The sequence below is a fragment of the Pristiophorus japonicus genome, chromosome 5, assembly GCF_044704955.1.
Source record: "Pristiophorus japonicus isolate sPriJap1 chromosome 5, sPriJap1.hap1, whole genome shotgun sequence".
In the NCBI taxonomy this organism is placed as follows: Eukaryota; Metazoa; Chordata; class Chondrichthyes; family Pristiophoridae; genus Pristiophorus; species Pristiophorus japonicus.
The window spans coordinates 64,492,088-64,513,189 of record NC_091981.1 but is presented as its reverse complement, the minus strand read 5'-3'; the positions used below and the strand labels follow the sequence as shown (position 1 = coordinate 64,513,189).

General features: G+C 44.9%; 1 long non-coding RNA gene across 1 annotated transcript in view; it reads left to right on the top strand.

Moving 5' to 3' along the window:
- Positions 1 to 20,729, top strand: part of LOC139263817 (uncharacterized) — a 38,158-nt gene extending 17,429 nt beyond the window's left edge. Inside the window, exons 3-4 of the long non-coding RNA XR_011593215.1 lie at positions 18,861 to 19,001; positions 19,910 to 20,729. This is a non-coding gene — a long non-coding RNA (uncharacterized lncRNA). The remainder of the gene's footprint in view (positions 1 to 18,860; positions 19,002 to 19,909) is intronic.
- Positions 20,730 to 21,102: the final 373 nt, after the last annotated feature.

Genomic DNA, 21,102 nt, shown 5'->3' with positions numbered 1-21,102 from the left:
GTTTAAGGAACTGTGTATTTCTGTCTTAAATTTATTCAATGTCCCAGCTTCCACAGCTGTCTGAGGCAGCGAATTCCACAGATTTACAACCCGCTGAGAGAAGAAATTTCTCCTCATCTCTATTTTAAATGGGCAGCACCTTATTCTAAGAGCATGCTTTGGACAATTGTGTCTCTGATCTCCATTTTACCTGGCATCTATTAGAACAGCAAGGGTGCCGCTTATGCTATAACACCTTGGACCTCAGTATCGGACTAGCACCACCAACACCAGCCATACCAGCAGCAGTAGCAGCAAAAACAATAGCAGCCTTCTCCTCAATGAGAGGGGGGATCAGCACAGGGCTGCACTGTGCCAGAGGCGATACCCCCAACTCAGGGTATACAGGCAGAGAATCAGCTTCCTGGACATGACTGAGCAGCAGTGCTTCAGGAATCTCTGGCTATCGCAGACATTTGTAGCTTGCTGGAACAAGACCTGCTGCCTAGAGGACCTGGTGGACATGCATTACTAGTGGCTGTCAAAGTTACCACCACCCTCAACTTCTTTGTCTCAGGCTCCTTCCAGGGATCTGCAGCAAACATTTCCAGGATCTCACACTCGGCCATCCACAGATGCATCACCCAGGTGACTGATGCCATGTTTCACTAGTCAGTTAATTATGTGAACTTTGTCACTGATGAAGTCAGTGTTACTGAGCGGGCGCTCAGCTTTGTGGCTCTGGTTAGCTTCCCATAGCTGCAGGGCGTCGACGACCACATACATGTGGCCATCGAGGCACCACCCCATCACCCAGTAAGTGTTTGTGAACCGCAAGGGTTTCCACTCCCTCAATGTGCAGTTCGTCTGCAATCATAAAAAGGTCATTCATGTGTGTGCCAGATTCCCTGGCAGCTGTCGTGATTCTTTTGTGCTGCTTCAGTCCAACCTCCCTCAGCTCTTTGCTCCTCCAAACACACTTACCGCTGGCTGATTGGAGACAAGGGCTATCCACTAAAGACGTGGTTGATGACGCAGTTGAGGAGGTCAAGCAATGAGGCCGAGGAGCACAATACTGACATCGACATGTCCACCAGATGTGTCATAGAGCAAGCAATCAGCATGCTGAAGATGCGCTTTAGATGCATGACAGATCTGGAGGAGCCCATATGTACGCACCAGCCATGGTCTTCAGAATCATTGTTGTATGTTGCATGATGCATAACATAATCCAGCAGCGAGGATTGGAGCATCCAGTCGTGAATGGTGGTGGGCCATTAAACAACTAACGGGAGGAGAAGTCTCCATGAGCCCAGCACTTGAATGCAAAAGACAAAGCTGAAGCGTTAGGAACCTGAGGTGGAGATGGCACCAGCAGCGGCGCACATTGCTGCCCGGGAGGCCCGGCTGGGCCTCATAATGGCCCAATTTACTTAACTTTCACCAGTGCACCCATTTGCTGCTCCATGTAGGTAGTTATCCTTTCCATGGAATAGCTCATCGTCGCCATTGCCTACGATGTGCTGCTGCTCATGTTGGAGATGGACGCCTCCATTCTCTGTACAGTTGCACACATCACAGCTGCAAATGCTTTGTTGCTGCTCCTCCAAGATCACCCTCTTTCTTGATGGCCCCTGAGGTTCAGCATCTGCATGCAGCTCAGCAGAGCTGGAGCATTCTGCGCTCTCCAGCAAGGACTTTACACTTGTGATCTGTGAGGCACCAGGTGACAACATTGCTCACTGGACCCACCGAGATGCGTGTATCTGTGCTGGTGCTGGGTACTCTGAGGAGTCCTTTTCCTCCTCCGGCTGCATCGTGGGGGGGGCACTTGATGTACCTGTGGGAGAGTAAAAAGATGAATTAGACCTCTTATGATAAGAATGTGTAACATTACAATTATGCACATGATGATATTTCACTGGCTACTGACACCATGAGTGACTGTTATATGCCGTGTGGCTGTATGAGATTTAATTCTGTCACCAGGTTTCTGGGAGGTCCCCCTCGCTCTGTGTTCCACCGCCAGGAGCTCTGCAACTCCAGTGTTTTGCTGCACTCCTCACTTGCTGCAGTCAAGTTGGTGAACATTGGAGGGCCACCTCCAGTTCTCTGCCTCTCCCTATTGTTCTGGGCTCTCTTGTCCTGCAAGGAGGGAAAGAAGAGAACTTTGCGTGAGAGTGATGGAATGAATATAAGGAATGGATGGGCTGCACCTGTAGAGGGTGACTATGAGGGAATGGTGTGACATTGCCATATGTTCTCCTTCTGTGGTGTTACTTCCTATGATTGCATTAGGATCAGGGTGAGTGACTGTGGTGGTTGGTCAGATGGGGATAGACAGAGAGAGATGGGTCCACCTTGCAAGGTAGGTTGGTGTGAGAAGTGATGTGCCGGGAAGGCAGAGTGATGGAGTTAGGCTGACACACACATCAAGATAGAGTTGAATGTGGCTTTGCACTCATATTTCCTGATCTCATGCGATCAGTAAACCATTTGCGGCACTGGATCCAGGACCGCCTTACTACATATTTCCTGACATTACATGAAATTCCACATCTTAGAGTTACTAACCACCCCCTCCTTTCCACGCCAAAAAATGAAAGTGATATAATAGTATTAGGTAGAGGTGGATTACAGGTAGCGACTCAGTCTCAGAGTTCAGATGACTATGTATTGAGCTTTGGTTTCGAAACGTGACATTGAGCCCATTAATCGATTCTAAGCCTTGTAATCCATTTCTACACATCCAGTACTATCTTCACCGACAAGCAAAACATCTAAAGCTATTTTTACAATTTCACGTGGTGAATAGGAAGCCTTGTCGGCCGGGAGTCTGGGAAATTTGGGTGTGCTATACACAATTTAAATGGAGTGTCCCTTGAATTCCCAATATGCACTCTGGCGAATGAGGCTTCCCACCGGAAGAGCGAAGTGAGAAAGTGACTCCTCCAGTATTTATCTTTTGTCATCGTAATTACATGTGTAAGGATCACTTTTTCTTTTTTATTTGTGGAACAGCTCTTGCACATTAAACAATATAAAGGCAAATGTTTAAAAAGTGATTTATTTCCGTTGTGGCTAACAGTAGCAGGTCTGCATCAAATTACAAGCTATATAGTATTTCCCACACGCTTCTTAAATGTTGGAAAAGTGAATATTTTTGTGCAATCCTAGAAATGACAGAAGCACAGAAGGCGGCTATTCTCCCCATTATGTCTGTGCTGGAGCTAGACCTTCAATTGGAGCTATCTACTCTAATCCCATTTGCAGATCTTTTTATATTCTTCCATTTCAAATACTAAAAAGACAAAAGACTTGCATTTATATAGCACCTTTCATGACCACAAGATGCCTCAAAGTGCTTTACAACCAATGAAGTATTTTTGGAGTGCAGTCACTGTTGTAATAGGTCAGCTGTGGCTCAGTGGGTAGCACTCTCTAGGTGGGAGGGGCTAGGAGTGAGCAGGTGCTGCTGATTACTGCAGGAGTTGGAGTAAATGTGTAAAAAGTTGGTGGTGGGTTTTTAGGGAATTTTTTCTCAAATTTTAGGGCCTTTTTGGCCTATAAACATCAGCCAGATGGCTGCTGAGGGACCTGGAGTGCCGAGCCCCTCAGAGGACAATGCTCTTAATGTGGGAAAGAAAGAGCGACAGCTAACCGGCTTCAAGAAGAGAATATAAACAGAAGGTTTACAGATATCTGTAAAGCAGTTGATGGAGGGGATAAGGGAGCAGAGACTAAGTGGAAGGTTTTAAAGGAAGAGTAGGAATTATTGCAAGCTGAAAAATGCAAGTAGGCCATTCTCTGCGCAAAGGTTAAAAATGCATTGGAGGGAGAAAGATGCACTAGATATTTTCTAGAGCAAGAGAGTTGTGACAAAGGTTATCATTAATTGAAGAGTTGAAGGTTGGGAAAAATATTATTAATGAAAGAGGGGAGATTATGGAGATGGCTAGTAGCTTTTATTAAGAGCTATATACAAAAAAATACATTTCCAAATTGCGATGGAGAAGGTTAGTGCTTTTATTGAAGAGGGTTTAAAGGAGGATGAGAGAAGCATGTGTGACAAAGAAGTCGGATTAGCAGAAATTAAAAGTAGCAATAAGTGGAATGAAGGGAGGGGGGGAAGCCCAGGGTCTGATGGACTAAGTGCAGAATTTTATAAAGAATTTTTAGAGATTTTAAGTCCATTGGTCTTAGAGGTTTTTAAGGAGATTAAAACTGAGGGAAGCCTGGCCCCATCTATGAGGAGAGGTATCATAAACTTAGCTCAGCAGAGCAGGTCTCCAGTCATCCTAGTTTAACCCTTGCCACCGGATAAAGGCCTAGCTCTGTCGAGCCCGTGTGGTGGCTGATGTGCAACGGCCACCACACATTTAAAAAATCCACACACAGGCATCTTCCACCCACTCAACTGGAGTTCAGGACTGGAACATTGGGTCCTTCATTGAAACATCTGTGAACTCTTGTGGAAGCAAGTCATCCTCGTTCAAGGGACTGCCTATGATGATTAGCTTAGAAAAATAAAGGGGATAGAAGGGATCTGAAGAATTGGAGGCCCATCACATTATTAAATGTGTATTATAAGATCTTGGTGAGGGTTATGGCAAATCGTATGAAGAAGGTGATGCTGCAGGTAATTTTGCCCTCTCAGTTCTATGGCGTCACAGGCCAGGACATCGCTGACTCTGTGCTCTCAATCCGAGATGCAATGGAACTCATGGAAGAGAGTGGGAGGGAAGCTTATGTGCTGAAGATGGATCAAGAGAAAGCCTTTGATACAGTCTCTCATGAGTTTTTATTGATGGTTTTGGAAGCATTTGGTCTTGGGAAAAATGTCATTGAGTGGATAAGGATTTTTTTATTCAAACACATTTAGCTGTGTTAAATGTAATGGTTTTTTATCCAAATATTTTGCAGTACAGAGATCAGTGAGACAGGGTTGTCCCCTGTCCCCATTGTTGTACACATTGGTAGCAGAACCATTAGGTTATATGATGCGAAAGGATCATGGCGTAGTCGGGATTGCGGATCCCAGTTGCGGGCAGATGTCGGTAATACACCAATATGCAGATGACACAACCTTGCGTTGAGAGATGGGGTGTCAGTGAGGAAAGCTATGGGAGTAGTAGAGCAGTATTGTAGAGCTTCAAGAGCCAGAGTAAATTATAGTAAGTCCCAATGCCTGGTTGTGGGAAAGAGTAGGGGGGAGTTGTTGGAGGAAAGCCCTTTTAAGGTGGTGGAGGTTTTAGAAGGTCTGGGGGTGCATATGGGATACAAGAAGGATAGGGATGAAGTGGATTGACTAAATTGGGATCCGAGGGTTCTGAAAATTAGGAAGATGGGAAAGAAGGTGGTTGAATGTGCAAGGAAGAGCGACAATGGTGTCAGCTCTCCTGCTATCTAAACATCTAAACTATGGTACTTATTGACGGTGGGGGGACATTCCTGAGTGGGTGGAAAAGTCTATCCAAGAAGCTTGTGTAAAGTTTTTATGGGAAGGGAAACCAGCCTTGGTGGCTTACAATACATCATTGGTTAACGGAATCAAGGAGGACTCAATTTCCCAGATATTGATTTGAAGAAAAAAATCCTTTGGAATTAAATGGGTGAAAAGATTTTTTTAGAAGTCAAATACAAGTTTTTGGAAAAGTTGTTTCCAGCATGTTTTTTAATTAAGTGGGATAGGAGGACAGGGAATATTTTATATGGAACATAACAATATGTTTTTGAAATCGATTAAACCTCTCCCTAAGTTTTATAAGGGGGTTGTAGACACTTAGGCCCAATTTTTTTAAAGTATGCAGTTTGTGCCCAAAGATGCTGAGAAATTTTTAGAACAGCCCTTATTTTTGAACAGGTGGATCAACATTGAAGGTGAGGTATTATTTAATCAAGCTTTTATAAAAGCTGGTAATATATATGTGAAAGATGTATTATATGAGGTAATTCCAGTTGGTTGCTGGAAGCGGTAGTGAGGGATGTGGTTTGGGAGGAGGATCAGGATGTAGAGGAAAAAGCAATTAAGATCATGTATGAGAAGATTGTGAGGGCAATGCCACAGGATTGGATGGAAGAAATAAATACACAACTCTCCAAAGGAGGTATAATGCGTCCCGCTTTTCCAAGCTTTCTGCTGGAGAAAGGGGAGGAGTTCGTCCAAGTTGACAACTGTAATATTCGAGATTTCTATGGAGTATTTAGAGAATGGAGATTTAAGACACCTGCTGGTCAGGAGTTTTTCAAAAATATATACTCACAGCTGGACTTCAACAGGATTTGGAAGGAAGTGTGGGCGAATTTTAAATGTCCAGAGTGGATTGAACTGGATTTCAAATTGGCTCATAACCGGATTTTTACCATGATAGTCTTGTGTAAGATTGGGCGAGTGGCAACTTGCCCAGCGTGTGGACGCGGGATAAGACTCTGTCCTATTTACTGGTGTTATGTCCGCAGCTAAAGGATTTTAAGTACTATGTGCAACAGTTGTATCAGGTTTTCTTGCTGGGTGAGGACCAAAGAGCAAGAATGGAAATCCCGTGGGACTCAATTTTAAGATGGGGATTGCAAGAGAGTCTGCCCGAGTCTAGCAGAGCGGCAATTAATTTAATGTTCAGTTTGGCTAGATTTGTGATTATGCAAAGAAGGAATGCTCTATTTTTTAAGGGGAGGAGAATAAAGCTAAAATAGTATTTTAAATATAAAAGATCATTACAAGGCTCTATGGATGTTTTATTCAGAAAATAATGTAATGGTAGTATTTTATGATCAATTTGTGAAGTACAATAAATTATAATATGTTACAGGAGACAAATTAACCTTCAGGTTTTGATGTTAATATGTTTTGGAGGAATGGCTGTGCAGAGGGGCGAAATGGATTTGTATGATACAATGGAATGATCACAGTGTTGCAAATGTTCTTAATATTAAATAAATATTAATATTTTTTGAAAGTGGGTAGCACACTCGCCTTTGAGTCAGAAGGTTGTGGGTTCAAGTCCTTCTCCAGGGACCTGAGCACATAAATCTAGGCTGACACTCCAATGCCGTGCTGAGGGAGCGCTACATTGCCGGAGGTGCCGTCTTTCGGATGTGACGTTAAACCGAGGCCCCATCTGCTCTCTCAAGTCGACGTAAAAGATCCCAGGGCACTATTTCGAAGAAGAGCAGGGGAGTTATCCCCAATGTCCTGGCCAATATTTGTACCTCAATTAACATAACAAAACCGTTTATCTGGTCATTATCACATTGCTGTTTGTGGGAGCTTGCTGTGTGCAAATTGGCTGCCACATTACAACAGTGAATACACATCAAAAAAATACTTCATTGGCTATAAAGCACTTTATGACATCCAGTGGTCGTGAAGGGCGCTATATAAATGTAAGTCATTTTTTCTGTTTAATGTATGAAATGCGGCAGCCAATTTGCACACAGCAAGCTCCCACAAACAGTAATGTGATAATGACCAGATAATCTGTTTTTTGTTATGTTGATTGAGGAAGAAATATTGGCCAAGACACCGGGCATAACTCCCTGCTCTTTGAAATAGTGCCATGGGATCTTTTACGTCTACTCGAGAGCAGATGGGGCCTCTATTTAACCTTTTAATTATAGAATATACATGCATTGTAAAGTAAAATATTAAATAGGGAACACTTAATATTTGTACAGTTAAGCTGCTAATCTGAGAAAGGGGAGACTTGTAAAGTTTTGTTACAGTACTTTAACTTCCTTACTGAGGGATATTGTAGTTCCTCCTGTCATGTGGTAACTCAGAATCACCATAAGGTGACGAGGGATAGATACTTTTTAAGTTCCTTCTGTGGGTGTCAGTGGAATTGGTTCCAGAAAAGAATAAAAGCGTTCCACGCTGGTGTGCTCCAGGTATTTTGCAAGCAAGATGATTTCCTTGTATTATATCACCCAGTGTTTTATTTAATAAAACTCAGGCGTCTGATGCATGCATAATTCTGCAATCCTGTGCTCCCAGCAGGGTCCACACTTGCAGGGATTACAGAATTGAGGCTGCGGTGTAGCAATCCTATATAAGAACATATGAATTAGGAGCAGAAGTTGGCCAAACAGCCCCTCGAGCCTACTCCACCATTCAATAAGATCATGGCTGATCGTTCACCTCAACTCCACGTTCCTGCCAAAAATCTATCAATCTCTGTTTTAAATATACTCATTGACTGAGCATCCACAACTCTCTGGGGTAGAGAATTCCAAAATGTTACAACCCTGTGAGTGAAGAAATCTCTCCTCACCTCAATCCTAAATGGCCGACCCCTCGTCCTGAGATTATAACCCCTAATTGTAGAGTCTCCAAACAGGGGAAACAGCCTCTCAGCATCTACCCTGTCAAGCCCTCTAAGAATGTTATAATTTTCAATGAGATCACTGTAAGGGTTTCTAAATACCTAGTCCCCCGTTACACGGTGCTTTGACGTCAGGATTTATAAGAACAAAATTACACAGGGCACAGGGTTTTTGGCTCAACCAAGATTCGTTCGTTTTATTGAACATGCACATAACTACCTCCCTCGTATAAATCACTACGATCTACGTGGGACTAACAAACCCAGAATACAAAACCCTACTAAAAGGTAATTTGCATCGGCACAACTTGACACAGTTAAACCCGTTCGCGATTTGACTGTTACATATAATGTTACCCAGACCCAAATACACACACCCCTTCTATGATTTGGCTGGAACAAAACATATAATCACCAATTCCTCGGCTGTCTTCTGAGGTTGACTGTAGCCCCTTTTCTTGGTTGCAGGTGTCCCAAAGACTGGCTGGCTTCTGTTGCTGTTCCTGTACTGCTGTGTCTGTTTGCCTTCGAAAACCAACTTGCAATCTTGGAACAGATTTAATATGATGGCCACATCAGATGTGAACTCCTGATGGCTAATTGTCCCTCATTTAGAGTAATTGTCCATGATTACTTTGGCCCCCGTCTTTCTGTAGGGTGAGGTCCTTTACAAAGTAACCTTCCCAAGGTGACTTAATTGTTGGTTTCTAGTAGCATTCATATCCAAATGGCTCAGGGTTTAGTCCATTGTCTAGGCCTACCCTGACATCAGCCTTTCTGGAACCACATCCAAGGTATGTTTTTTTAAATAATGGATCCTCTTAAGGTAAATGAATATATGAATGTTCCTGTATCTTTTCAGACAGGAAACATTGAAGGTGTGAATGTCTCTCTCTCTTCTGCTGCCATTATCTAGTGATTTAGGTCGCTGGCAGATATCCTGTATCGTTGTCCCTCATGATGTCTGATGGTTTGGCTGCAGTGTAAGAATTAACCCTTTCCTGCTCAGCTTTTTTGCAAGCTGTGATGCAGTTCTGAGTTTTTATATTCAATAATGCAATTTTTACCATTGGGGGTAGGGGGTGGGGCGGGGGGAGAGGGGGGGGGGGAACGGATCCTACATCGCCTCTTATTCTTCTAAGCTCCAGAGAATATAAGCCCATTCTGCTCAATTTCCGACCCGTGCTGCCTGATTGTGACTCCGGGAGTGCAGGGCCAAGGAAATATCCCAATATGTTTAATCTGTTATAAAATGTTCCCTATCGGCATTTCTATTGCAGATAATTGTCATAAATATGTGACAAATCGACAGCACCTTATTCTTTCCAGAGTCTTTGAATAAACAGCTGGAAATCTGTAAGGAGAATATGCAGAAATAGAAAAAGCAAAATACAGCAACTGCTGGAAATCTATAACAAAAACAGAAACATTGGCCAGGATATTCCTCACCTCAGCAGGTTAGGGCGGTCAGTGGCGGGTCACGATCCCGTTGCGGATTCCATCCCGCTGTCTAAAATGAATTTACGTTGATACGGCTTGTTGAGCCCACCCGGCCTGCTGAATATTTCTATTTTTATTTGCAGAAATAGGTATAATAGTTTCAGCTGCAGTTTCTGTAATAGTACAGCATTCCAACCATAATTTAGCTATTATGGGCTAAAAATTCTGGGGCTTTACGTCACCCATTACTGTCAAAAAATTGCGAGAGGACTGCAGCCACCCCTCTTTCGCCAGCTGGTGGCATCCTCAATTTTCCTAAGCTCGGCAGCACTGCCATTAAGATGCATCGCCCTGCAAAGTAAAATATGGGAGCGGTGACGTCAGTTGGCGTGTAACGCCAATTTAACCAAGGTGAATTTGGACCTTTGCGTTGACTTCAGCGCCGGGTCCTAAGCTCGCCATCTGAACCCAGTGTGCAGCAGACTGACAGAAGTGCTGTTCAGCACCTCTTAAAGGGACAAACACATCTTTCAGGTACGTTTGCATTTAAGCTTTTGGACTAAATTTTTTTGATTTTACTGAAGTAGTGGCTTGCTGCAATAAATGTTAAAAGTTTTTTTAAGTGTGTAGGGAGTGCTGCTGGATGCTTGCAAGGTCCAGGATGGTAAAGGAAGGCCTCTGAGAAGACAGAAAACGCTGCAAATACTCAGCAGATCAGACAACATCTGTGGAAAGAGAAACAGAGTTCACGTCACAGGTCAAGATGCTGCCAGACCTGTTGAGTATTTCCAGCATTTTATGCTGTCATTTCAGATTTACAGCATCTGCTGTCGAAGGGAAGAGGAAGATGCAGACGAGGCTGATATGCATCATCCACTAGGCACTTCTGGCTGAACTTCATTGCAACACTCACGTGCTGGCCTCTGCCGTCATTGAGGATGGGGATATTCATGGGGCTGGATTTTTAATCCTTTCCTGCCCCTCTTAGCTCCCTGGAGGGGTGGCAATAGCGACGGAAAGTACTTGCGCCGGGTGGCCAGCTTCCAGCGCCCCGCGGTCTCATTCGGTGCCTGGTTTGCGGGGGCGGGGAGCAGCACCGCCTGGGAGAGGCGAGCCAGTGTGCAACTGCCTCTGGCTTCGACACCGGCTTTATATTTGGATCGCGCCCGCTCCGTGGTACCCTGTAGCGCCCTAGTGGGACCGCCAGTGAAAACTGGCATTCCAAGCTTTACTGGCCGAAGTGATTGAAGAAATGTCTACCTCAGGCAGGTGTGATTGTTTTACTTCTTAAAATTTTTTCGATTTATGTTGGTGTCACGTCAGTAATGAATTAGGAATGTTTTTAGTGGGGTTTTTTCTGGGGGGGGTTTTCTCCACGGAAACCTCTGTTAGGATGCTACCAAGCCAGCTGTTTTGCTCGGGATTTTCATTTGCTCAGCCAGCCTAGCGCCCTAAAAGAGGTGTGGAATGCTTCCCGTAGTGCTGCACTCCAAACACGGGGCCCAGCTGGTGAATTTTACGGCTGGAAACGCAAACCATTTCCCGGCGCAAAATTTACGGCTCTGCCTGGTTTAACTCCGCAACAGTGGTGTGACTGAATTTCCACCCCATGGAGCCTCCTCCTCCCATTAGTTGTTTAATTGTCCACCACCATTTATAACTGTCATTATTTAAAGTACTTATTGTTATATTTTTACTTGTGGTCCATACATGGATTCCTCGCCACCTCGTAGCTGACAATGCATGTCTAATGTGGCTGCCTGTATTATTTTCTGGTTGTTGGTGTGTTATGTAAGGAGAACACAGTTAATCGATAATTACTTTGCCACAAAAACAGAAAATGCCAGAAACGTGCAGGAGGTCTGTTAACATTTGTAGATTCACCAGAATGATACTAGGGTTTAGAGGATTAAATTATGAGGACAGGTTGCATGAACTGCCATTATTACAATGTAATAAAATCGTTTATAGTTTACTCCAAGACCTTGCACTATTTTGCTGCTGCTCTGCTCCTCACTGTGTGAGGCCCGTGAGTTTCTGCTGAACCATTAACCACCATTCTGGTACCTCCTTCTAATAAATTTGATGACTGCATATTGTTTAAATGCACCAGCAGGCTACGAGGACCAGGAAAAGGAGGAATTCTCATTGTCTTTGGTCCCCGCCACAAACTCCCTTCCCTAGTCACCGCCTCCATGCCTCTCCCTAGCAACTGTCTGAGGCTGAACCAGATTGTTTTCAACCTTTGTGTCATATTTGACCCCGGGATGAGCTTCTGACCACATATCCATATCATCACTAAGACCACCTATTTCCATCTCCATAACATCATCCTACTCTGCCCTTGCCTCAACTCAATTGCTGCTGAAATCCTCATCCATGCCTTTGTTATCTCTAGATTTGAGAATTTGGATGTGCTCATGGCCGACCTCCCATCTTCCACCCTCTATAAACTTAAGTTCATCACACGGACTGCAGCGGTTCAAGGAGGCGGATCACCAGCACTTTCTCAACGGATTAGGGATGGGCTATAAATGACGGCCTTGCCAGCGACACCCACAGCTCAGAAATGAATTTTTTAAAACTCTGCTGCCTGTATCCTAACTTGCACCAAGTCCCGTTCGCCCATCACCCCTGTCCTCGCTGACTTTCATTGGCTTGATTTTAAAATTCTCATCCTCGTTTTCTAATCCCTCCATGACCTTGCCTCTCCTTTTCTCTGTAACCTCCTCCAGCCTTACAACTCTCCGTAATATGTGCACTCCTCTAATGCCGCTTGCATTCCTCCGATTTTAATCACTCCACCATTGGTGGCCGTGCCTTCGGTTGCCAAGGCCCTAAGCTCTAAGATACCTTCCCTAAACCTCTCTACCTCCCTTTCCGCCTTTAAGATGCTCCTTAAAACCTACCTTTTTGACCAAGTGTCTGTCCTAATATCTTCTTATGTGGCTTGTGTCAAATTTTGTTTGAGAACGCTCCTGTTAAGTGCCTAGGGATGTTTTACTACATTAGAGATGCTGTATAAATGTAAGTTGTTGCCTTGTATTCCCTCATATAGGAGATTGAAGGATGATTTGATCGAGGTGTTTAAAATGTTAAAAGAATTTGATAGGCTAGATACAGAGAAGCTATTTCCTCTGATGGGAAAATCAAGAACAAGTATACATAATTTTAAAATTAGAGGTAATCCATTCAGGAGCGAAATCAGGAACCACATTTTTACACAAAGGTAGATATCTGGAACTCTTCCCCCCCTCCCCCCAAAAAAGGCTGTGAATGCTGGGTCAATTCAAGCTTTCAATCGATAGATTTTTGTTAGGTAAGGGTATCAAGGGATATGGAGCAAAAGCGGGAAGATGGAGTTGAGGTGCAGATCAGCCATAATCGAATTAAATGGTGGAGCAGACCAGAGGGCTGAATGGCTGACATATAAGAACATAAGAAATAGGACTCCTGTTCCTAATATTCTTATGAGAGAAAAGGCAGATTAATGGGCCCTGAAATATTAGCCTGTCTCTTCTTTCCCCAGAAGCTGACTGGCCGGCTATGCTTTTCTGGGATGTTTTTGTTTTTGAAGCTTAATAATTGTTGATTGTTTAAAGTAGGGAGAACACTGTCAATCGATAATTACTCTGCCACAAAAACAGCAAGTGCCAGAAATGTACAGCAGGCTAGTCAGTGCCTGTAGAGAGAGGTAAACTTAATAAGAACATAAGAATTAGGAACAGGAGTAGGCCATCTAGCCCCTCGAGCCTGCTCCGCCATTCAAAAAGATCTTGGCTGATCTGGCCGTGGACTCAGCTCCACTTACCCCCCCGCTCCCCGAAACCCTTAATTCCCTTATTGGTTAAAAATCTATCTATCTGTGACTTGAATACATTCAATGAGCTCGCCTCAACTGCTTCCTTGGGCAGAGAATTCCACAGATTCACAACCCTCTGGGAGAAGAAATTCTTTCTCAACTCGGTTTTAAATTGGCTCCCCGTATTTTGAGGCTGTGCCCCCTAGTTCTAGTCTCCCCGACCAGTGGAAACAACCTCTCTGCCTCTATCTTGTCTATCCCTTTCATTATTTTAAATGTTTCTATAAGATCACCCCTCATCCTTCTGAACTCCAACGAGTAAAGACCCAGTCTACTCAATCTATCATCATAAGGTAACCCCCTCATCTCCAGAATCAGCCTAGTGAATCGTCTCTGTACCCCCTCCAAAGCTAGTACATCCTTCCTTAAGTAAGGTGACCAAAACTGCACGCAGTACTCCAGGTGCGGCCTCACCAATACCCTGTACAGTTGCAGCAGGACCTCCATGTTTTTGTACTCCATCCCTCTCGCATTGAAGGCCAACATTCCATTCGCCTTCCTGATTACCTGCTGCACCTTCAAACTAACTTTTTGGGATTCATGCACAAGGACCCCCAGGTCCCTCTGCACCTCAGCATGTTGTAATTTCTCCCCATTCAAATAATATTCCCTTTTACTGTTTTTTCCCCCAAGGTGGATGACCTCACACTTTCCGACATTGTATTCCATCTGCCAAACCTTAGCCCATTCGCATAACCTATCCAAATCTCTTTGCAGCCTCTCTGTGTCCTCTACACAACCCGCTTTCCCACTAATCTTTGTGTCATCTGCAAATTTTGTTACACTACACTCTGTCCCCTCTTCCAGGTCATCTATGTATATTGTAAACAGTTGTGGTCCCAGCACCGATCCCTGTAGCACACCACTAACCACTGATTTCCAACCCGAAAAGGACCCATTTATCCCGACTCTCTGCTTTCTATTCGCCAGCCAATTCTCTATCCATGCTAATACATTTCCTCTGACTCCGCGTACCTCTATCTTCTGCAGTAACCTTTTGTGTGGCACCTTATCGAATGCCTTTTGGAAATCTAAATACACCACATCCATCGGTACACCTCTATCCACCATGCTCGTTATTTCCTCAAAGAATTCCAGTAAATTAGTTAAACATGATTTCCCCTTCATGAATCCATGTTGCGTCTGCTTGATTGCACTGTTCCTATCTAGATATGCCGCTATTTCTTCCTTAATAATAGCTTCAAGCATTTTCCCCACTACAGATGTTAAACTAACCGGCCTATAGTTACCTGCCTTTTGTCTGCCCCCTTTTTTAAACAGAGGCGTTACATTAGCTGCTTTCCAATCCGCTGGTACCTCCCCAGAGTCCAGAGAATTTTGGTAGATTATAACGAATGCATCTGCTATAACTTCCGCCAACTCTTTTAATACCCTGGGATGCATTTCATCAGGACCAGGGGACTTGTCTACCTTGAGTCTCATTAGCCTGTCCAGCACTACCCCACTAGTGATAGTGATTGTCTCAAGGTCCTCCCTTCCCACATTCCCGTGACCAGCAAATTTTGGCATGGTTTTTGTGTCTTCCACTGTGAAGACCGAAGCAAAATAATTGTTTAAGGTCTCAGCCATTTCCACATTTCCCATTATTAAAACCCCCTTCTCATATTCTAAGGGACCAATATTTACTTTAGCCACTCTCTTCCGTTTTATATATCGGTAAAAGCTTTTACTATCTGTTTTTATGTCTTGCACAAGTTTACTTTCGTAATCTATCTTTCATTTCTTTATTGCTTTCTTAGTCATTCTTTGCTGTCGTTTAAAATTTTCCCAATCTTCTAGTTTCCCACTAACCTTGGCCACCTTATATGCATTGGTTTTTAATTTGATACTCTCCTTTATTTCCTTGGTTATCCACGGCTGGTTATCCCTTCTCTTACCGCCCTTCTTTTTCACTGGAATATATTTTTGTTGAGCACTATGAAAGAGCTCCTTAAAAGTCCTCCACTGTTCCTCAATTGTGTCACCGTTTAGTCTGTGTTCCCAGTCTACTTTAGCTAACTCTGCCCTCATCCCACTGTAGTCCCCTTTGTTTAAGCATAGTACGCTCGTTTGAGACACTACTTCCTCACCCTCAATCTGTATTACAAATTCAACCATACTGTGATCACTCATTCCGAGAGGATCTTTTACTGGGAGATCGTTTATTATTTTTGTCTCATTACACAGGACCAGATCTAAGATAGCTTGCTCCCTTGTAGGTTCTGTAACATACTGTTCTAAGAAATAATCCCGTATGCATTCTATGAATTCCTCCTCCAGGCTACCCCGTGCGATTTGATTTGACCAATCGATATGTAGATTAAAATCCCCCATGATTACTGCCGTTCCTTTTTCACATGCCTCCATTATTCCCCTGATTATTGTCTGCCCCACCATGAAGTTATTATTTGGGGGCCTATAAACTACGCCCACCAGTGACTTTTTCCCCTTACTATCTCTAATCTCCACCCACAATGATTCAACGTTTTGTTCATTAGAGCCAATATCATCTCTCACAACTGCCCTGATATCATCCTTTATTAACAGAGCTACCCCACCTCCTTTCCCTTCTTGTCTATCCTTCCGAATTGTCAGATACCCCGGTATATTTAATTCCCCGTCTTGGCCACCCTGCAACCACGTTTCTGTAATGGCCACCAAATCATACCTATTTGTATGATTTGTGCCGTCAACTCATTTACTTTATTTCGAATGCTGCATGCGTTTAGGTAGAGTGTTTTAATACTAGTTTTTAAACCATGACTTTTAGTTTTGACCCCTCCTGCAGCCCCTTTATATTCATACATATTGTCCTTTCCTATCACCTTGTGGTTTACACTTACCCCAGTGCTACTCTGCTCTGTTGCCTCCTGCCGTTTGCATTCTTTCTTGGGGTCCTGTTCATCTGCGCTCTCACCCACTCTAACTAGCTCAGAGCCCTCTCCTGGGTTCCGAATACTCCTCGCATTGAGGCACCGAGCTTTCAGGCTTGCCTTTTTATTACACTTTGACCCTTTAGAATTTTGCTGTACAGTGGCCCTTTTTGTTTTTTGCCTTGGGTTTCTCTGCCCTCCACTTTTACTCATCTCCTTTCTGTTTTTTGCTTCTGTCTCCATTTTGTTTCCCTCTGTCTCCCTGCATTGGTTCCCATCCCCCTGCCATATTAGTTTAACTCCTCCCCAACAGCACTAGCAAACACTCCCCCTAGGACATTGGTTCCGGTCCTGCCCAGGTGCAGACCGTCCGGTTTGTACTGGTCCCACCTCTCCCAGAACCAGTTCCAATGCCCCAGGAATTTGAATCCCTCCCTTCTGCACCACTGCTCAAGCCACATATTCATCTGAGCTATCCTGCGATTCCTACTCTGACTAGCATGTGGCACTGGTAGCAATCCCGAGATTACTATTTTTGAGGTCTTACTTTTTAATTTAGCTCCTAGCTCCTTAAATTCGTTTCGTAGGACCTCATCCCTTTTTTTACCTATGTCGTTGGTACCAATGTGCACCACGACAACTGGCTGTTCTCCCTCCCTTTTTAGAATGTCCTGCACCCGCTCAGAGACATCCTTGACCCTTGCACCAGGGAGGCAAATACCATCCTGGAGTTTCGGTTGCGGCCGCAGAAACGCCTATCTATTCCCCTTACAATTGAATCCCCTATCACTATCGCTCTCCCACTCTTTTTCCTGCCCTCCTGTGCAACAGAGCCAGCCACGGTGCCATGAACTTGGCTGCTGCTGCCCTCCCCTGATGAGTCATCCCCCTCAACAGTACTCAAAGCAGTGTATCTGTTTTGCAGGGGGTTAATGCAGAGGACGTCTGCACTACCTTCCTTGCACTGCTCTTCCTGCTGGTCTTCCATTCCCTAGCTGGCTGTGGACCCTTCACCTGCGGTAAGACCAACTTGCTACACGTGCTACTCACGTCATTCTCAGCATCGTGGATGCTCCAGAGTGAATCTACCCTCAGCTCCAAATCCACAACGCGGTCCGTCAGGAGCTGGAGGCGGATACACTTCCCGCACACGTAGTCGTCAGGGACACCGGAAGTGTCCCTGAGTTCCCACATGGTACAGGAGGAGCATAACACATGACCGAGCTCTCCTGCCATGACTTAACCTTTAGATACACTTAATTTGGCAACAACAATGTTAACAGGTTACTTACTGATATAAAAAAAGAAAAAGAAAAGCTTAATAATGATACTTACCATTTAACTCTATGGGCTAGAATTTCCATCTCTAATGCTACTGCCTGAATCTTAGCAGTATTCCAGTGGTTGCATCTTTAGAACCGGCAGAATACCGCTATGGTCCATTCCCGAGATTTTTGTAGGTTGGATGTCGGCGATGGCGGTACTGAGCGACAGCAGGCCGGAGTGGGCGGTGGCACTGGTCCCCCAGCATCGGCGATCTGCTTACCTTTGTAAAGGCAAGCACCCCCCTAGCAACAAGCCTTTCTCTCTTCTCTGCGCATGCGTGGACATTCTTCTGCGATTTCGGGGTCAAAGGTGACCCTGCACATGCGCAGAGAAGAGAGAGAGTCTTGTTGCTAGTGGTGAGGAGGAGAGAGAGGCTCATTGTGAACAGTTAGGAGAAAAGCATTTGAATTGTATTTAAGGCATACTAATAATAATACATAATACTACATAATAAATTATAAATTATATATAGCTATAGATCAATTAATAAAAATAAATAATTAATTCAGTATAATGTGCAGGAGAAGATATGGAAGTGGAGAGGGAGGTAGGTGGGAGGAGGAGGGCCATGCAGTTTTCAGAGGAGGCGCAGGAATCGTTGGTGCACAAGGTGGAGGCTCGCTGGGAGTAATTGACCCAGGATAGGCGCGGAAAACCCATACCAAGTGTCTAGCAAAGAATCTGGTGAGAGATCGCAGAGGCGGTGTCGTCTGCCGCGCCCGTGATGCGGTGGCCAAACCAAGGCTGCAAACGTTGGAATGACATCGTTGGGTCGGCGAGAGTAATAACTTTTATCACGCACTGACTAATTACCCTTAATGTAGTGCTGCATTTTATTATGTTGTAAAGCTTGGTGTCATTTTTTTATTTCCCATCATCGATCTCATTGTGTTAGCCTTCTGTATTTTGACGTGCGCATCATGCATAACTTGCATCCTAATGGTACTTAAATGATGCACTCATTCAGACGAAAGGACTGGGGATGGTTAATTGGGGATGTCTATGTGTTCCCTAAAGATGTGAAATTAGTTTACATGTAGTTTTTTGTCACCTTTGCAGAAACAATTAGCCAGCAATAGGGCAGAACTCCGTAAAAGAGCGGCGGTCCGCTGAAGAGGGTCGAATTGTCGGACTTGGAGGAGTGCGCTGCACATGATCGCACCGCTACGCGTAGTGGTGCTGAAACTGTTCTCCTAGAGGGTAAGTCTGCATAATCCCCGGGCTGCACTGCGGTCATGCAATTCAATGTTATGTCAATATAAGGTAGAATGTAATGTAATGCTGGGAGCACTAAATGTTATTTAGTCCTACAAATCCCCTGGGAGGACAGGCACACTAACATCAGCGTCCTCATCCAGGCCAACATCTCCAGCATTGAAGCACTGGCCACACTCGATCAGCTCCGCTGGGCAGGCCACATCATTCGTATGCTAGACACGGGACTCCCAAAGCAAGTGCTCTACGCAGAACTCCGTCACGGCAAACGAGCCAAAGGTGGGCAGAGGAAACGTTACAAGGACACCCTCAATGCCACCCTGATAAAGTGCGACATCCTCACTGACACCTGGGAGTCCCTGGCCAAAGACCGCCCTAAGTGGAGGAAGTGCATCCGGGAGGGCGCTGAGCACCTTCAGTCTCAACGCCGAGAGCATGCAGAAAACGAGCGCAGGCAGCGGAAAGAGCATGCAGCAAACCAGTCCCACCCACCCCTTTCCTCAACGACTGTCTGCCCCACCTGTGACAGAGACTGTGGCTCTCGTATTGGACTGTTCAGCCACCACGAACTCCAGGAGTGGAAGCAAGTCTTCCTCGATTCCGAGGGACTGCCTATGATGATGATGATGACGATGATGAATTGTTATTAGTTCTGACATGAATTTTTGGCTGATCACACTCTGCCACTTGGAAAACAACATACTGTTTGGGACTCTAGATTTTGTTATGTCGTTCAGTTTCTGTCTACTCTGCTTATGTTAGTTTCATGTAGTGATTCTCGGTAATACATGATACAGCGGTTTGCTCCTCTACATAAGCCTGTGCAAAGTGAATTGCAGTCATGTTACCTCTGACCCTCCCCTGCCGCTAACCATTAATATTATGTTTTACAGTTGCACAGGAGGAGCCGCCTGCCCCTCCCAGAGAAAAGTTATCAGAGGAAGAGACGGTGGAAGAGATCATTGAAGAGGAGGACACTCCTTAAAACTTTGTGACGGTGGTGATGGGGTGGCGGGACTTGAAGGGTCCTTTCTACCTGCGGCCACCAGGTCCTCATCGGAATCCAACTTTCTTGGATTCTGGTCCGAGGAAGCGGGACCAAGCAGCATGCAACAGCGCACACCGAACCCCATGCTGAATCCGTGGCGGCTGATCTGGCAAGGTGGGAACACTGCAAGACAGGCAGATGCAAACCTGGACATGGTGGGACTATCTAGGACGAGCATCGACGTGAGTCGAGAGCTCCTCCAGGCCATTGCTGGGTTGTCTGCCAACATCGCCGCTTTGGCAGCACGTCAATCGAATCACATGGTGGAGCTGATTGCGGCGGTGATGGAGAATAACCAGTCCATCAATGCCAATACTATACGGCAATCGATGGTCCTGGGATATGGCACTGCACCCCAAGGTGCCATACCACCAATGGCGACAGCACCTAATCATCGGGAGGTGACTTCCAACTTTGAAGACGGGTCCTCAACATCCCCCACTTTTCCAGACCCCACACATATCACACAGCCATTGTCGCCACCCCACCACCCGTCAGCAGCCACGCTCGAGGTGCTCTGCTGCATGACGTACTGGTCCCGACGTGGGCAGGACCAGGGATCAGGGAGGAAAGGCGTTGGGAAAGGTGGCCGCAGGTAGAATCTTAGGAGGGTGGGAGGGTGTTGTTTTTACTTGTTGTTGATGATGTGGTTGTTGCTGTTGTTGTTGTTGGTTGTTATTGACTACAATGTTTTGTTCTGTAAAATTATTATTTTATTTATTTTACCTAAACTTGTTTAACTTAATTACAAATGACAACATTTATAAAAAAAATGATTCAACTGAACCATTCTTGTGCAGTGTCTCACTCACTTCTAGAAAATGAGGAGTAACAATCATTGTAAGGGATACACACATGGCCAGACAAGGGTGAAACGTAACTTTCAACGTTCAAGCAAGGCGTTCATTTATGAACTGCTGACATAACAGTTTTGCAGTTGCTAAAGCACCACGGGGCTTCCCCTCTGGTGTCTGGGTGGGGGGGAGCGATGGGCGGTGGTGGTATGGGTTCATCGCCAGGCTCCTCAACCTCATCCTC